At 48.6% G+C, this 16,568-nt stretch overlaps 1 protein-coding gene across 12 annotated transcripts in view; it reads right to left on the bottom strand.

Moving 5' to 3' along the window:
* LPP (LIM domain containing preferred translocation partner in lipoma) overlaps positions 1–10,218 on the bottom strand; it is a 604,427-nt gene extending 594,209 nt beyond the window's left edge. For 8 of the 12 annotated variants that reach the window (XM_084802403.1, XM_084802406.1, XM_084802400.1 and 5 more), the window contains exon 1: positions 10,065–10,218. The gene's annotated coding sequence lies outside the window, so the exon portion shown is untranslated. Of the gene's footprint in view, positions 1–3,022; positions 3,047–6,265; positions 6,289–9,884; positions 10,000–10,064 lie in introns of those variants that run through there. The other 4 variants (XM_084802413.1, XM_084802410.1, XM_084802412.1 and 1 more) reach the window with 3 other exon arrangements.
* Between the last annotated feature and the right edge of the window lie 6,350 nt (positions 10,219–16,568).

Raw genomic sequence — 16,568 nt, forward strand, 5'->3', positions numbered from 1 at the left:
AGGCAGAAACAGGACAGCCAGAAATGATGGTGCTTCACCCCTGAAGCAGCTGCAGACCTGCCTTTAATTTTATTACAATTACTTATTTACTTATAGTGATAGTGTGTGTGTGTGTGTGTGTGTGTGTGTGTGTGTGCACGCGCACGTGTGTACACAGGCTTGCATGCCATGCACACACGCAGAGGCCACAGCCAGTGCTTTACCTAATGAATATCTCACCGGCTTACTGCAGATGTTTTAATATGTAAGGATATTGAGGTTAATGTTAAAGACAGAAATCTTTTAATATACAGAAAAAAAATGCTTTTCAGCCAGGCCTGGTGGCACCAGGCTGTAACCCCAGCTGTTCAGGAAGTACTTTCCATGTGCCTGACGGCTCCCTCTGTCCAGTCGCTCCCCCACCCCAATCTCACCACACCCCCTGGCTCTGCCCCAACACTCTCTGCAGGTTGGCACTGAACTGCAAGCTACCAGACTGAGCAACCAAGACACACAGGGCAAAGAGTCCTTGCAGAGAGTGCCGAGCCACCAGAGAGTGACCCGGCCTGGCCTGATCATCTAGTTTACATGACTCATAAGATTCTGTGGAAAGTCTGGTTCCACCCTTCAATGCTAACTTTCCATTTCAACTGAAGGCTGTCCTGGAGGGACGTGAGGCCACTTCACAGTCAATCACCACAGAAGACAATCCGATGGCTTGAAAGATGAAAACACAACACAAAGCCTACGTTGGATGACAGTCATGGTGGAAGAAAGGATAGGGCACAGGTGCTCCCTAAATATTCTGCACAGCTGGAAATGCCTGAGGATGCCCCTCGCCCACTCTCGGAGTCCCGTTCCTCTTAACAGTGGTGCTCTTACTAGCAAGAGGTCACAAAGGCATGCCTGGAGGAAGTCCCCATACTAAACGGTACAAGTAGGACTTGATCACAGAGGTGCTGACATTGAAATGTTATCTCTTCCCATCAAGGAGTGTGTTACCTGGTGCCAGACGCCATGCTGGGCCCCCTGAATCGGCCACAACTGCATACACTCTGGGCGCTACATGGAGATCTAGGCCCTCATAGAGTGTCTGTAAAGTGAGCTATACGGACACAGCAGTCTCGAGAATTCCTCTCATCTTTACAAGTGCATCCTGATGTATCTTATGACTCCTTTGAAAGTCCCTGAAGCTCAGGAATGTTGCAAAACTTTCCTCAGATCACTGAACCTATGAATGGCTCAAAGGTACATTTTGTTTTCCCTCCACAAAAAGGCGGAGCTGTCGAAATGACAGCCCAGGAAAACCCAGACCTTTGGGCTTGAAGTCGGGCAGTCACGAGCGAGCATCACCTTTCACCTAACCTTTCAAAGCCCCACAGGAGTGACCAGTGCCGCTATAAGTCCCAGTGAAGTCACTGTTTCGTCCGCAGCGAAGGCACAGACAACAATCATCTCGTGTTCACATGAAGAACTTAAAGCGCAGGACAAGCCGAGTCTAATTCTCACTCTGCCACTCAAAGCCTGTGCCCTTGTGGGAAGGTTTCCTCATGGGTGACTTCCTGCCCATCTCTGCCTGGAAAGACAGATCTTACCAATATAGCCCTTGAGCTGCAACTGGGGACTAAGTAATAAAAATGATTATGAAAATGTACTTGGCACATAACAAGCACCTTTGAAGGCAAGGAAATACTAACGGGGCTCTGAGACATGAGTCCTGGTATACAGGTTGAAAGAGGCAAGTAAGAATTAGCCGGGAGTGGTGGTCCACACCTTTAATCTCAGCAGTAGAGAGGCTGAGGCAGGAGGATCTCTGCAAGTTGGAGGCCTGGCTGACCCACATAGGACCTTCCAGGCCAGGCTACCTAATGAGACACTGTCTAAAGAAATAAAATAAATAAATATGCAAATAGTGGGGAATAGCGGAAAATAGTGGCCAATAAATAAATATGTGAATAGTGGGCTGTCACAAGAACTATGGAGATTCAGAATTGTGAGCCAGCGGCAGGCATCAAATGCTGCAAGATGAATAAATCTCAAACCACACTGACTGTAACTGAACCACCACCTCAATCACACTGTTTGCAAAGTACCAAGTGAAAGTTTCAAGCCTGAGACACAGTGATCTACAAGTTATGACCGCACCCTGAGGTCCTCTACAGAACAAACTGGGTATTCAAAGACAACGGAGGAAAGGCCTATCCATCAGGGGCTATGGAGCAAATCTGTGCCTTTCCTCATTTGTGAAACTGGAAGGATAGTGCTGCCTGCCAAGACCCTAGACCACAGCTACTTGGGAAGCAGGTCCTCACTGCCAGCTTGGGCTTCCCTTTGTGCCTGTGACCTCAGCGCCCACAAAACAGTTTTCTCAGCCAAGACTGAGAAGTTGGCAAATTAGAGATGAGAGCAGGAACTAAGCAATTTGACAGTACTCTATCTGCAAGCAACTACTACAATCTTCTCTCTCTCTCTCTCTCTCTCTCTCTCTCTCTCTCTCTCTCTCTCTCTCTCTCTCTCTCTCTCTCTCTCTCCCCTATGGCCTCTCCTCTCTTCTCCTTCTTCCTTCCTCTCTTTCTGCTAATAGGTTAAAGGTCCATCTCCCTTGGCCTGGGACATTTCAGCATCCTCCTAGGCTAGGTCACAGTATATAGTCTTGACCTGATACCACTATGTCACCAAAGCTGGCTAGAGCAGAGACCCAACCACCTCTAACAGAAGCCCCTTCTCTGCCTCCCTCAGGCACAGACTCATCACCTCAGGTTATAGATGTTACCATCCATGCTTCGCTGGCTGGCTCCACCCCTCAGGGTGACCTATAAACACATTTTGTATTGTTGCACACAGTCCTGGGTCTCAGGCGGGGGTGCATAGCCCATGAGCCAGTAAGATGGCTCAGCTGGCAAAGGTGCCTGCTGCCAAGCCTGAGTTCAGAAGGCACGAATCAACCCTCCCAAGTTGTCCTCTGTCTTCTGTCCTCCACACATGCACATTGTGAGTGAGGACAACAATGAAAATAATAATAAATAATTTAAAATTCCCCTACCTGCCAAGTTTTTTTTTTTGTTTGTTTCTATTATGAGAACGCCTTTTCATTCCTGAAAACACAGCACAAAGAACTTCTTTGGCATGATCTTCGCTGGGATTCCAGGTGGTCAGCCCTGCCTTTCTCAGTGCCTCCTCTGGCTGCTTTCTTGTCACTTCATTGGGGCCTTAGCCTGTCCTATTTGGTCTCTCACCTCAAAAACACAAACTCTCTTGGTGTTCCTTGTAAGTCAGCATGTAGCATTTCTGCCTGGCATGTGGTAACCACACAGAACACATTATTGAACTTAATATAAGATATAAACCATCATACCTATCATAAGGTAAATAGGGTAAAATAAGGAAAAATTTTCTAGAAATTTCCTCCTGGCATAAAGTGGATCTTTGATTTTGGAATAAGGTTTACAAAAGTTAAAGTCTATGAACATTAGATGAGAAATCAGAGGTGTACATTCAAAAGGTAGACAGGAGCCTTCAAGGCCAACCAGCCACCCTGTGGCAGGACTGGCCAATGCCACCTGAGCAGGTATAGATGATTCCCAATCCAGCCCCAGGTCTCTGCATGCCCCAGGCTCTAGAACGCTGGTCCATCCCCGTGTCTGCATCCTGTGGTTGCAGTAAATAACGTCACCCTCTCTTCATGCAGCACATATGTCCAGGGCAACCATCACATGCCAGGCACTCTGCCAGGCATTGTGAATTCAGCCATTTACAACGCAGACATTCTTGCTAACCGCAGAAGCTTTCCTTCCTCCTGAGAACTGAGCCCAGAATCTGACAACTGCTAGGTAAGTGCCATACCGTAGTTACACCTACAGGGCAAGAAGAACAGTTTGAGGCAGCAGTTCTCAACCTACGGGTCATGGCCCCTTTGGGGATCAAACAGGGGTCACTTAAGACTATCTGTACACCAAGTATTTATGTTACAATCCATAACAGTAGCAAAATTACAGTTATGAAGTAGCAATGAAAATAATTTTATGGTTAGGATGCTCACCATAACATGAGAAATGGTATTAATGGGTCGCAGCATTAGGAAGGCTGAGACCCACTTATTTAAGATAAAGAAGAGATCCCTAGGCCTAGTGACAAGCACTGTAGCCCCAGCATTTGAGAGGTGAGGGCCAGGTGATAAAGAAGGGTTCAAGACCATGTTCAGCTACATAGTGACTGTGATGCCAACCTCGGCGGCATGAGACCCTGTCTCAGAAAGAGAGTCGAAGCAGAAAGAAGGCAGTCAAGCAAACGCATCATGTGGCATGGCTATCACTATATTATAAACAGTTTATGTACTTGACAGTTACTTCAGAGTTTCAGAGATAAGAGAGACTCCAAAATGGGGGGGGGGGTTCTGCCAGACACCTTGGGGGGATGGGGGAGGGTGGGGGGAGGCGCTGGGGCAGGGGTCTGTCTTTCTTCCACAGATAATAAACAGCTCATATAAACCTGTGACTGTTAATACTGCCAACCAGTCAGGGTCTAGGAAGGCTAGAAGAGAAGCCCCTGATCACACCCGCGAGGGATAATCTTCAGTAGACTAACCGAGGTGGGAAGACCAGACCCCCCAAAAATCAGTGGTACCATTCAGTGTGCTGGGATCCTAAATAGACAGGACTGAGAAATGCCACTGGAGCCCAAGCATTCATATCTCTCTCTCTCTCTATCTATCTATCTCCCCCCCCCTCCCTCTCTCCCTCCCTTCCTCCATTTACTGAATATGCCATATGACCAGCTGCCTCAAGCTCCTGTGGGTGACTTTACCACTGTGATTGGGCCTCAAACTGTGATGCAAAATAAAATACTTCCTTCAGCTACTCTTGTCGGGGCATTTTTATCAAAGCTACAGAAAAAAAGAAAGAAAGAAAGAAAGAAAGAAAGAAAGAAAGAAAGAAAGAAAAAAAATACTTAACAAGAGAGGACTTTCACCTCTGAGTCATAAAACACAAACTGCACCTGAAGCAGGAAGGGAGCGAAGCTGATCCCCTTCAGTCAAGAGACAGGAAGATGACTGAGGAAAGGACCAAGGCCCATGGAAGGGCCAGAACCGACGGGAAGGACACCTAGGATGCCCTGGAGGAGCCTAAGGCCAGGGAAATGACAGGAAAACAGTCTGCCCAATATCTGGTCACTCTCTAATCACTGCCCCAACTACCCTTCTATTGGGTGCATGAAATGCAGACGGTTGCAATGCATTGGGAGAGCAGGAACGTCGAAAGAAGCAGTACCTTGCTGGCTCCATTGCCACGCAATCTGGCTTGAGAGAAGCCATGGCAACACGCTAGCAGAATGGAAGGGTCTCTGATAACAACCAGCAAGGAACCAAGAAGCCACTCCTCCTGGTTCATCCTCAGGCGCAATCCCAAGGCCGAGCGCATGCACACTGATCCAATCCCATGGCCCAGCCCATGCACACTGAAAATGCACTGGAACTCAAGTTCGCTTGGTTGTGGACACTGACAATGGTCTCCAGTAAAGACACCATACGCCAAGCAAGTGCTCAGAACCAAACACACCACATAGCTCTGCCGCAATCTCATTTCACCAAACTTGTTTTCTCATTTGTAAAGTGAGACTGATAGCATCATATCAGGCCAAGTTTAGTCCCGATAACTTAGTAATACCTGGAATGGAGGACCATTATAAAGAAAGGAGGCTTACTTAACTCAGGGTTCCTAGGAACTCAATTCATATCAGCCAAAGGCCTGCCTGGAGGGTGGCACAAAAAAAAAAAAAAAGAAAAAAATTGGGAGTGGCCACAGGAAAACAAAGAGCCAATCAGAAGTTAGGCTTACTTTCCCCATAGCTACCTGTTCCATTCACAAGGAAATCCCTTTGAAGGATACTTCCTTAAGGATCTAAAGACTAACCCACTAGGCCTCACCTGGAAAAGTCCCACCACGTTGTACATACTTGGGGACCAAGCCTTCAACACCGGAGTCCTTGAGGGACAAACCACACCCAACCCACAGCAATCATAAACCCTACTTTAGGGACCCAATGTGGCAATTACATGAGCATTCGCTAAGCACTCAAAACTTTAAAATGATATTCCTGCCTAGAAAGGATAGGGACATAAACATTCTTTGGCCTCACCTTTACATCTTTCTGCCTTTAGCCCTCAGCAAGTGACCAATCTCACCCCTGCCACCTATATTAGGAAGTAGACCAGCTGTTTCTTCCAAGGCCTAGGGCAGCTACAACCAACTCCCCCCAACAAACTTCCCAGGGCTCCCCACCGGCTCACCCGCACGTTCCATGCTTCAGGCCAACAGATTTCTACCCAGTTTCTACCATCACATATGCAGCGACAACAAACACTCCCCTTTCCTCACCTCTAGTGAGTTTAAAGCAAATCATGCATTCCAAAGCCATATTCCAGGAAATGTCCCCACCCACCAGTGCACACATACAGCTGTGAGGCCTTCTTACTGTTGGGTCAAAGTCTCAAGTCCACTCAGCCACTTAGGAAAAGTGTTCCTGTGCCTTCTCCCTCAACGTCCTATGCTCAACCCCCCAGAGAAGGTTCCAGAGGCCCTGCTCAGTTTTGTTTGCCTATGAATCATGAACCTCAATAGGCCTGATTAATGGCCCCCCACAGCTGCAAGACAAATATAAACTATACTTTGGAGAGAGGGAAAAAAAAAAGTCCTCCCGTTCAGAGTTTCTGCAACCCAAGGGACTCCCCAGAGTTGTACTCTCACCTCCACAAACATGCTGGCCCTTTAGAACCCAGTTGACAGAATCCACCGGTCCTCCCTGGGGCTGCACAGCAGCTCCTCTGTCAAGTGGCTCCCTCTCACGCCCTCCTCCCCCGCACCTAGCTTCTCTTTCTTAGTCCCGGGAGATCTGTTCAGTTACCCACCTACGATGGTTACTTGGCAGAGGCTTCTCATGGCCATCCTACTGAGTGGCCGAAACACTGAGCACACCTTCCTTCCATGCTCTTGCACGCTGACCCTGGCTACTCCTCCCACACAACAGGAAGCATGGTCTCCTCATCTTGTTCTGCCCAGCAGCTCACTGACTCAGCCTCAGGAAATGGGCCTGAGGCATGCTTTCCACCACTGGGGCTTCTCCTTTCTCTACCTCCAGCCTCTGCTTTACCAAGTAATCCTCAGCTTCTTCCCAGCCCTAGCAAACTATACTATCCTGGGTTTACCCACCGTTCCTATTACCCTAGAACTATAGGCCATAGTTCTGAAATCAAATCTAACCTGCCTCTGCCCTGGCACCGATTAACCGGTAAGACCGCCACAACCGTCCCCACCAGAAACCCCAAGTTTGGAATTAACCATTTGGGATACACCTCTAATTAGCTCTGAAACCTCAGGCAACGGGTTAAAATGGAGAGAGTCCAAACAGCAGGCTTACTTCTTGGAGATTTCCCATAGAATATTTGATAGAAAAGTCTTCTTTAAAAATGTCAAAGTACTACCATATATAAAGGATGTGACAGCCAAATCTTGTCAAATTTAAAACAGTGACCGGGGGCTGGAGAGATGGCTCAGTGGCTAAGAACACACCACCTGTTCTTCCAAAGATCCTGAGTTCAATTCCCAGCAACCACATGGTGGTTCACAACCATCTATAATGTGATCTGATGCCCTCTTCTAGTGTGCAGGTATACATGCGGACAGAACACTGCATACATAATAATAAATAAATATTTTTTAAAAAAATAAAATAGTGACCATTACCAATTTCACAATAAAACCTTGTTCAACTAGGATATGTCTGTGATTTAAAGGCAATCACATTTCAGTGGTATAAAAACATGAAAAAACTGTGTTTCAAACTTACTCAATAAAAATCTCTCTAGATAAAAATAAGAACCTGCCATACAATTTTCATACTTGACAGTGGTGCATAATAGGTGTTCAGCACCACATGCCAAGCAAATGAAAACAGCACCCCGTGATCATTTCCTTCAGCCAAATTATCACCTCTCGCTGAAACTGGGCAGCAGGAGGCTCCTCGACCCGCCAATTCTCCCAATCATGTTACTGCCTGCTCAACACACTCAAAAGTCATATGCTAACTAGATGGCCCCACATTCCTAAGGCCTTGCAGAATCAAGTCTCCTCTCCCACCTCTCATTGGCTGGAAAAGTCTACCTCTCTCAGAGGAACCATCCACTCCCCGAGATGTCCCCCCCAGGAAGGATGCTACTAAGTCCCAACCATAACAATCAGCCCCGGGAACTTAGCTCCCCCACCCGATCCCCCACTGCCTATACCCAACTCCAAGCCAGAACTACTTAAAACGAATTGGAGGAAGGGGGTGTTGGGAGAGGAGGAAAAAGGGGGTTCAGGAGAGGCAAGACTAGGCACTGGCCAAGCTCAGGACCCCTGGCATGTCCCCCTACCCTCCACACAGCTAATCCTCACTAGACTGCTGTCTGGATTCCACAGGCTGCCTTCCAGAGATTAAACGCAAGGTACACAATTTCCTCTTTAACTGCCCCTTGGCACTGGGCTGGCACGAACCCTCTCCAGGAGACTCTTGGGAAAGCAAGAATCTTACTTAGGTTTCTGCACACGCCCTAGCCTTCACCTCAATCCACCATTATCCACCAGAGACCACAGGACCGGCACTCAACTTCTGTGGCCCTGGGTTGGTTTCCCTGTCTGTAAAAATGGGAAAGGGCAGGTTAGGGAGAGGTCAACTTCTTCTGCAACAGCCCTATACACTCTGCCCTCCCCCTTCCCCCCCCCACCCCCGCCCCAAAGGTTTTCTGAAAATTCCCTAGTGCAGGGAGTGGCTAAACCATTAAGCCACTAACATCTTGACAGAAAGTTTTATTGCGGAGGCAAGTTTGCAAAGGAAGTGTGTAAAAAGAGAGAAATGAAGAAAGAATCCACTGGGAAAAGTCACAGAAAGGGCCCATGGAGGGGCCCTGCTAGGCATTCCTTGTGGAGGAGGGGAAGCTATGGACCCCCTCCTAAAGAAAAGGAAGCTTAGAGATCCTTTCACAAGGCCCTGTCCAAGGACCCAAGCCACAACTCCACAGATAAGGTCTGCTGTCACACTCCAAGCAATTCCACTAAACGTCGACTCCCCACCCTTATTTAGTCTTCTCTGGTCTGCAGTAGCTGAGAAGAAAGGCCTTGCTTTTCTTACTTAAGAAAAGTCCCTATCCTTCAAAAGAATCCATCACAGCCTCTTCCAGGAGTTCGGGTCCCTCCTTGGAAACTAAATTATAAGGCTTCTTCCGGAAGAACACCCCTACCCCTAAAAAATTAAAAAAAAATTTTTTTTAAAAACTGGTCTTTGCCTTCTTCCCAGCATTTGGCCTTCCTACTTTGAGTCAGGTTAGGCGCCTGCATTCCAGTGAGCGATCCCTGAGGGCAAAGTCTGGCCAGGAGTAACCTACAGTGCTTGAAAACAGTGGGGACTCCACAACCGCTTAAAAAAAAAAAAGCAGTAGGGGTCCGAAGCCATCCATCTTAACCAGGGCTCCACCTTCCAGGGATGACTTCCAGGAAAGCCTGCCTTCTCCTTGCCTCACCTACCCGGACTGTAAAATGGGAAGCCTCGAGTCACTGGGTCCCTAGGCCCTTTCCGCTGTGACAACTGGGATTCCGCGAAAGCTCGAAGCAGCCGGGCGCGGCCCCGCCCCCCTGGGCACCCAGAAAAGCCCGGGACCGGGGGCGCGCTGGGAACTCCCGCAACCCCGCCCCTCCCCCCACGGCGTGCACCCCGCTTCCCGGCCGGGACCCGCACTTCCGAGGCGAGCAGGGAGGAGCAGGGAGGCCCCGCGCTCCCGCCATCGCGGAGGCCCGTCCCGGGGCGGGGGAAGGGAGTCGGGGGTTTGAGCGGCGCCCACGGGCCGAGGCTGCGGGAGGAAGCATTCGCTACAATACCTGGGGGAGGAGGCGGACGGGGCAACGGCGGCCGCGACGGCTGGAGGCGGAGGCTCGGGCGGAGGAGGAGGTGCCGGGCACTCCCCCTCCCATTGTCCCGGCCCGGCCCGCGGCCCGCCGCGGCCCGCTCTTCCCGGGCCGGTGCCCTTCCCCGCGCCTGGCCCCGCTGCTAGCCCTTACCTTGCAGCAGCCGGCTCTCCCCGCAGCTAACGCTGCTTATCCCGGGAAAGCTCGAGCGGGACCCGGGAGCGAACCCACAGACAAAAAGTGAAACTTCGGCAGGCCGGGAGCGGCTGCTGGTTGGTGCTCTCCCCCTCCTTCCTCCCCACCCCCTCCCCGCGGTCTCCCGTGCGGTGCCCTAAGCGCTGGAGGCTGACGTCAGGGGCCTGAATTCCTGACTTTGCCTGCACGCATTTGTCCATGTAAGGTATCGGGAGGCGTGTGCCGGCGGGCCGCCGCACTAGCCGGCCGGGGAGGGGGCGTGGGGGGCAGCGCCAGCTCGAGGTGGACGACCCTGGGCAGTGCAACTTCCTGGAGGAGGGGACACGGCGGGCGGGGGTTGCAAGGAGCATGGGAAGAGGAAGGGAAAGAGGGATCTGCCTCCACTGGAGGAAGAGGAAGTCGAAAAACCGACACACACACACACACACTCCGGTCTGTTCTGCAGAGGACAAATTGGAAGGCAGAGCCTGAGCAAAGAGATCCTGTCGTGGAACACTCCCCCACCCCCACCCCACCCCAGGAGCCTCGTCGGAGCCCCGCCCAGGACTCTAACAGAACTCAAAACTGTGGGATGGTAGAGAGCAACTTCGGTTCACTTCACACGTGAGAGCGCCAAAGCTCTCAGGAGCTTGGACCTGACCAAGTCATACACTGTGCAGATCTAGGAGCAGACCCTACGTTTTACTCCCCACTGGGTTGCCACCTCCGGGCAGGACTCCTGAGCAAGGAGCTCAGAACCAAGTTAGACCAGGGCAGATGACTCGACCACCCACAGAAGTGACTAACCCCAGTTCCTGGAAGGTTGTGGTTTGACAAGCCTTGAGTAACAATGGCAATCGGCTGCTTCAGGGCAACTTCCTGTCCTTTGTTCAAAGAAATGAACCTCTGGAGTTTTAAGATTTGCTTCCCAACCCTGCCCTGCCTGAAAACCAGAAAGCTTGTTCTCTGTTCTTTACAGCTTAGAAAAGAAAACACACGAACTGGGTGAACTGGTTTCAATAAAGACAGGCCTGTTCTTGGAAGGTTGGGGTTGGATTTTTTGGTCTTGGATATTTGTAAAAGAGAGCAACGCAGAGAACCCCATTTACTATGCTAAGATAAAGGTTAGCAGACACTGAAAGCCCTTGGGTCCGCAGTAGTGAAGGCTTCTAATCTGAGAACAAGGGAAGTTTACATAAACCCTGTCACAAACAAAACAAAGATGCTATGATTTGCTGTGTGTGTGTGTGTGTGTGTGTGTGTGTGTGTGTGTGTGTGTTTCTATCCTTTTCCTACAGAAAAGAAATGCTTAACCTCACAGCCCCCCGGCCCCAACACCAGCCTCAGCCCATGCTAAGGACTCTCACCTGTCACCGTCTCTGGGTAGGTTGGATAGGATCAAAGGAAAATATAATAAAAATGACCTTCACAACACAACTGTCCGGGCCAGCCTCTTCAGTTCTCCAATCTCGAGCAAAGTTCTACCCACCCTGTGGGCCCTGACCTCCTGCAACCCAAGGCAGCCATGCAGACAGAAGGTACACCATGATCTACGGGTGCAGGCAAGCTCCAACGTGGTTCTTCTCAGGTTAGAGTTTGATAAACCTTTTTGACACAAATAAGTGTCAAAGTACATGTTCTTGTACTTAACATGTATCGAACACCTCTCCTGCAGTCTTCAAATTCAAACACATCTGGGACCGAACGACTTAACCCCTGCGTCGCTAGACGTTCAAAAGGAGGAATACAGCGGGTCGAGGAGATCAAGAGTTCCACGTAATAATGAGATTTTATATATATATATATTAACCTGATTTAAGATGGGAAATGAGCTCCCAGGGCTCAGACTTTTTAAAAGATCACAATTTATTCACTCCACCCTAGGCATTCGAGCCAGTCTGTGTCCTGGGTGCTACCACTTCCTGTATAGAATAGCGGAAGTCACCCAGTGCTCATTCAGATATAAGGGAACTTGACCAGCATTGCTGGCTTGCTTTACTCCCTTCTCGGGAACTCACTTATAAAGAATAATAGGGTTCTAATGAGGATTAATAAAATTTAATAAGGTATAATTAGAGTCATTCATTTCCTCAATCATACACATTGTAAGAGTGCTGTGTTGATCCAGAAATGCTACTAATTATGTTGAAACTGTTCTCTGTGTCGGGGAAGATCACTGTATCGCTCCTGAAGTACTGATGAATTGCTCAGGTAGACCCAGGGGGAGGGGGTGTCGGGGGAGAGGACGGCGCCCGTGAGCGTTATGGAAAGCTAATCACAAAAGGTAGTTGAGGCTCATGAGGCAGTCACCAGGAGTGTGAGTGACAAAGCCATCAATTGGATGTGTTTGGTTGGCCACATGCCGGGCCATCAGGAGTGCTAACCCAAACCAAAAGCCTCATTTTTCTTTGTTGGTGTGCTTTCTTTCGGCCTCTCACTTGCACTGCATAGTGACTTGGGCCTAGAAGGTTGGCTCTTATTTCCAGGAACGCTGCAGTCTAAATACTGGCTTACCATGGCAGAGGGTAAAGGCAGCGCATAATTTCAGATGAGCCCAGGAAGGCTCACAGTATGGAGGCCAGCAGCAGCTTTGTCACGCCCAGGCTGATCGATCCCGCTACTCCCTTGTATGGGTCACAGTCATATACCCGAAGGCATCATCAAAACTCCTGACAGCCCTTTGTCTGCAGTCTGTGTCGGGCAGTATTGTAAGGACTTCTTCTATGCAATTCGCATAACCCACAAGGCCCTTTGTGGGATTGGCATTATTTCTGCAGGACGGGAGGAAACCAAAGCCAGAGAAGGCTAAGCAGCTTGTTCTTAGTGTTTTGAGTACGCTGAGATTCTACAGTGAGCTCAGGAAGCCTGGCACCTCACTTCCCACCGCTGAGTGGCCATCTGCTGCCAGTGTGAGCATTCCATTGTAGGGGCTTAGAATCTGTAGCTAGTGGAGAGGAAGAGCAGAGAAACAGCTACAGGGGAAATAGTAACCTCGTGATCGCCAGGGAAGATGAGAGACCCAGACCGTAGCAATCCAATGGTGCTTCTCCCAGTTGGGTCTGCCCAAGCCTTGGTTCTTTGGTACCAACTTGAGCCTTCAGCTGCATTTCTGCAGGCCTGAAGAGACCTCCAGGTGTAGCCAGTTGAAGTTAGGGTAAGCCCTTTTTGTTGTTGTTTGGTTTTTTGAGCTAGGGTTATCTTAGCCATCCTGGACTCCCTTTGTAGACCAGGCTGGCCTCGAACTCACAGCGATCCGCTTGCCTCTGCCTCCCGAGTGCTGGGATTAAAGTCATGTGCCACCACACCGGGCTTAGGGTAAACTCTTACGTGCATCCCCCTGTTCTGTGTGCATTCATCTTTGCACAGGCTCTACTCTCAAGAACAATCTTCCTTCTCCATCCATCAGGCAACACTGCAAGCTCCTGTGCAATCACGTCTCCCCTGAGAACTCCTCCGTCCCCTGTGCCACCTCTAGACCACTCCTTGTCTGTGTTTAGGACCTCAGACCATAAGACACTGGGCTAAGCTGTTACTAACGTGTCTTTTCCTCCTACTCTACTTAGGCTGTACTGTATCCTAGAGTCCCTAACATAATCTCTGCCTGGGTTGTTGTAGGCATCCTGTGCTTTGGCGTTTCCTTTCCTTTCTGATGCTTCTTCCATAGGGAGAGGGAAATAGAGAAGGTAGAAGGCCCAAGTGCTTAAATAAATAATCAGAGAATTGCATCAAGAAATGAGATCCGGGCCTGGAGAGATGGCTCGGAGGTTAAGAGCACTGGCTGCTCTTCCAAAGGTCCTGAGTTCAATTCCCAGCAACCGCATGGTGGTTCACAACCATCTATAATAGGATCTGATGCCCTCTTCTAGTGTGCATGAAGACAGCTTACTCATACACATTAAGTAAATAAATAAAACTTTCATGCGAACTCTGGTGCCCCATATTTGACCAAGTCCCCTGGATGGGGAGGCCTGGTGGCACTCAGAGGAAGGATAGCAGGTTACCAAGAAGAGACTTGATACCCTATAAGCATATACAGGGGGAGCCACAGTCATAGGGGAGGGGAGTAAGGGGAAAATGGGAGGGAGGGAGGAATGGGAGGATATAAGGGATGGAATAACAATTGAGATGTAATATGAATAAATTAATAAAATATATTTATAAATAAATAAATCTTTTTTTTTTTTTTTAGAAAGAAATGAGATCTGGATCCAAGCAGGCCAATGGGATGGTAGAGAAACAATTAGGAGTCTAAATGTTTGGAAGTAACTCCAATACTAGCTCATGGTGGAGCACAGGGGAGGAAGCTTAATCCCTGTGCAAGCTCTCCAGGTGTCTCCTCTGTGGTCTCAATTTCTTTTTTTCCCTTCTGTTAAATTCTTGAGTGTGATGTTGCGCAACATTCTCTAACTCCTCACCTCGACTCTGTATTCTCACCAGTGACCAGATTCATTTCCAGAAAACATGGCATGCCACTTGAAGAGATTTCCTATCATTACATTTCAGTATTAAACCCTTCAGGTGCCCGTTTCATATTCCCTGGACAAGATGTAGTGGGTGTTTTTCAACTTCGACTACACTTCCATCTTCTGCCATCATCTCCAGCCCCTTTCCTATCTGAAACACACATAGACAACCCATCTCTTCTGCTTCCCTCTCCTGCCAGTGTGTGTGTGTGTGTGTGTGTGTGTGTGTGTGTGTGTGTGTGTGTGTGTGTGTGTGTCCCCTTCCCCCTTATTGCCTCAGGTTTTTCTCTCAGTTCTTCCACAGACTAAACCTGAAGGGGCTTCAAAATCCATCCCTACCAATGCAGATGCTGCCTGCCCTGCCCTGCCCTGCTGGTCTCCTAGAAGGCATCTTACCACAGCCTCCTTACCTTCTTACCATTCCTTCCCAAGGTCTCCATTAATAGGGCAGCAACCTTTCTGCCTTCTAAGAAAGATGCCCATTTTCTTATCCCATTGCTCTCTGTTTCTCATGTTTGAGCCCTTCCTGCCTCAAGTAAATACTCGATGGTAGGTTTCATGGTTTGCATTCTTTTCCTCCCAGCAATGATTGCCTAGCACTATAACTAAGTGTTAATGAGTGAGAGAAAAAGAAGCCCTCATCCAGAAAAGCTATCTCCGGGAGGTTGGACCACGTACCTACTAACGCTCTGTAAACACTGGGCAAGGCCAGAGGGGCATACTGTAGTTGTCATTTGTTACAGTGTGTTCTCTGAACCCTCCCAGGACTTTTCACATTCTGTGCACATAAATTTTATAAGTTGAGTAAGTTTGTCTGCTCCAAGAACACACCTGGGACTAAAACAGTGGCTGCCTTACCACTTTGCATCACACAAATCCATCTCTAAAATGCCAAGTCGTGGACATAGTTGACAGGACATCTGTCTCCGCTGGGTTCCTGTGTTAGAGACTTGGTCCCCCAGTATAACACAGCTGAGGTTATAGGATATTTTAAGAGAGGGACTTGGTGAGAGTCACTTGGGTCATTGCAGGCCCCGCCCTTGAAAGTGTTGATAGGTAAGGCCACTGTCCTGTGACTCCTAGGTATTTCTCATAAGGCAGTTGTTAAAAAATAAGCAAGCTTTGTCCCTCATGCCCTCTCTACTTCTCAGTCTAAGATGTGACAACTTGCTCCCACCATATGGACACCATCTATCACCCTTACTAGAGGCCAAACTAATGAAATACCCAATATTGAAATGTGTGTGCGCACCCACATCCACACACACAGGGCAGTTTTAATATTTGACCTGTTCTATGTCACAGTTGAGTGTCGTTCTCTTTGAAAAATTACTGTAGTAGTAACTCATGGTGCAATGCAGCCAGAGCCTCTGGATGATGGTAGCTCTAACCCAGGCAGATTAGTATCAGCCTTGTGAAAAACCTGTTGTTAGCAATAGTGGTAGGGTTGTCACAGATGCATTAGGAATGATAATTAAGAGCCTAATGAAAGGTTCGTTTGCTTCTTTCCTCCCAACTCATGCTACAACAGAGGAAAAATACTCCCGTTGTAAATAGCATATAGTAAACTAAATGGAGGATTTCTGCCATTATTGGTACTAGGATGTTTCATCAAAGCATGTTTTCTTCATCATCATAAAAGAGTTGAGCCAGTGACCTACCTGTGTTGGGAGTTTGGCAAATCTTACTTCATTTTAAGTGGGAGGCTGTAGAGATATTACTGGTTAGACCTTGTCAGATTATAGGATCACATAATCCAAATGGATGCTGGCTCCTGACTTCGGGTGAGCCTAGGGCCTAGAAGAGCTGTGATTGTTGCTGGAAGCCATTACAATGGGGACCAGCATATGATATCAGTGATATTTATAACTAAAACTTTATTCCTTCTTGTCTTTTGCCCATTGGAAAGAATCAGAAACTCAGACACCAAAGCATACTGTTTATATCCCCTTTTGTGGTGGTTATATCAAGGATCTACCATATACCCACTGTGATGGGTAACTGTGTTTGTCAATTTGAC

This window comes from Acomys minous, assembly GCF_964271855.1.
Source record: "Acomys minous genome assembly, chromosome: 11".
In the NCBI taxonomy this organism is placed as follows: Eukaryota; Metazoa; Chordata; class Mammalia; order Rodentia; family Muridae; genus Acomys; species Acomys minous.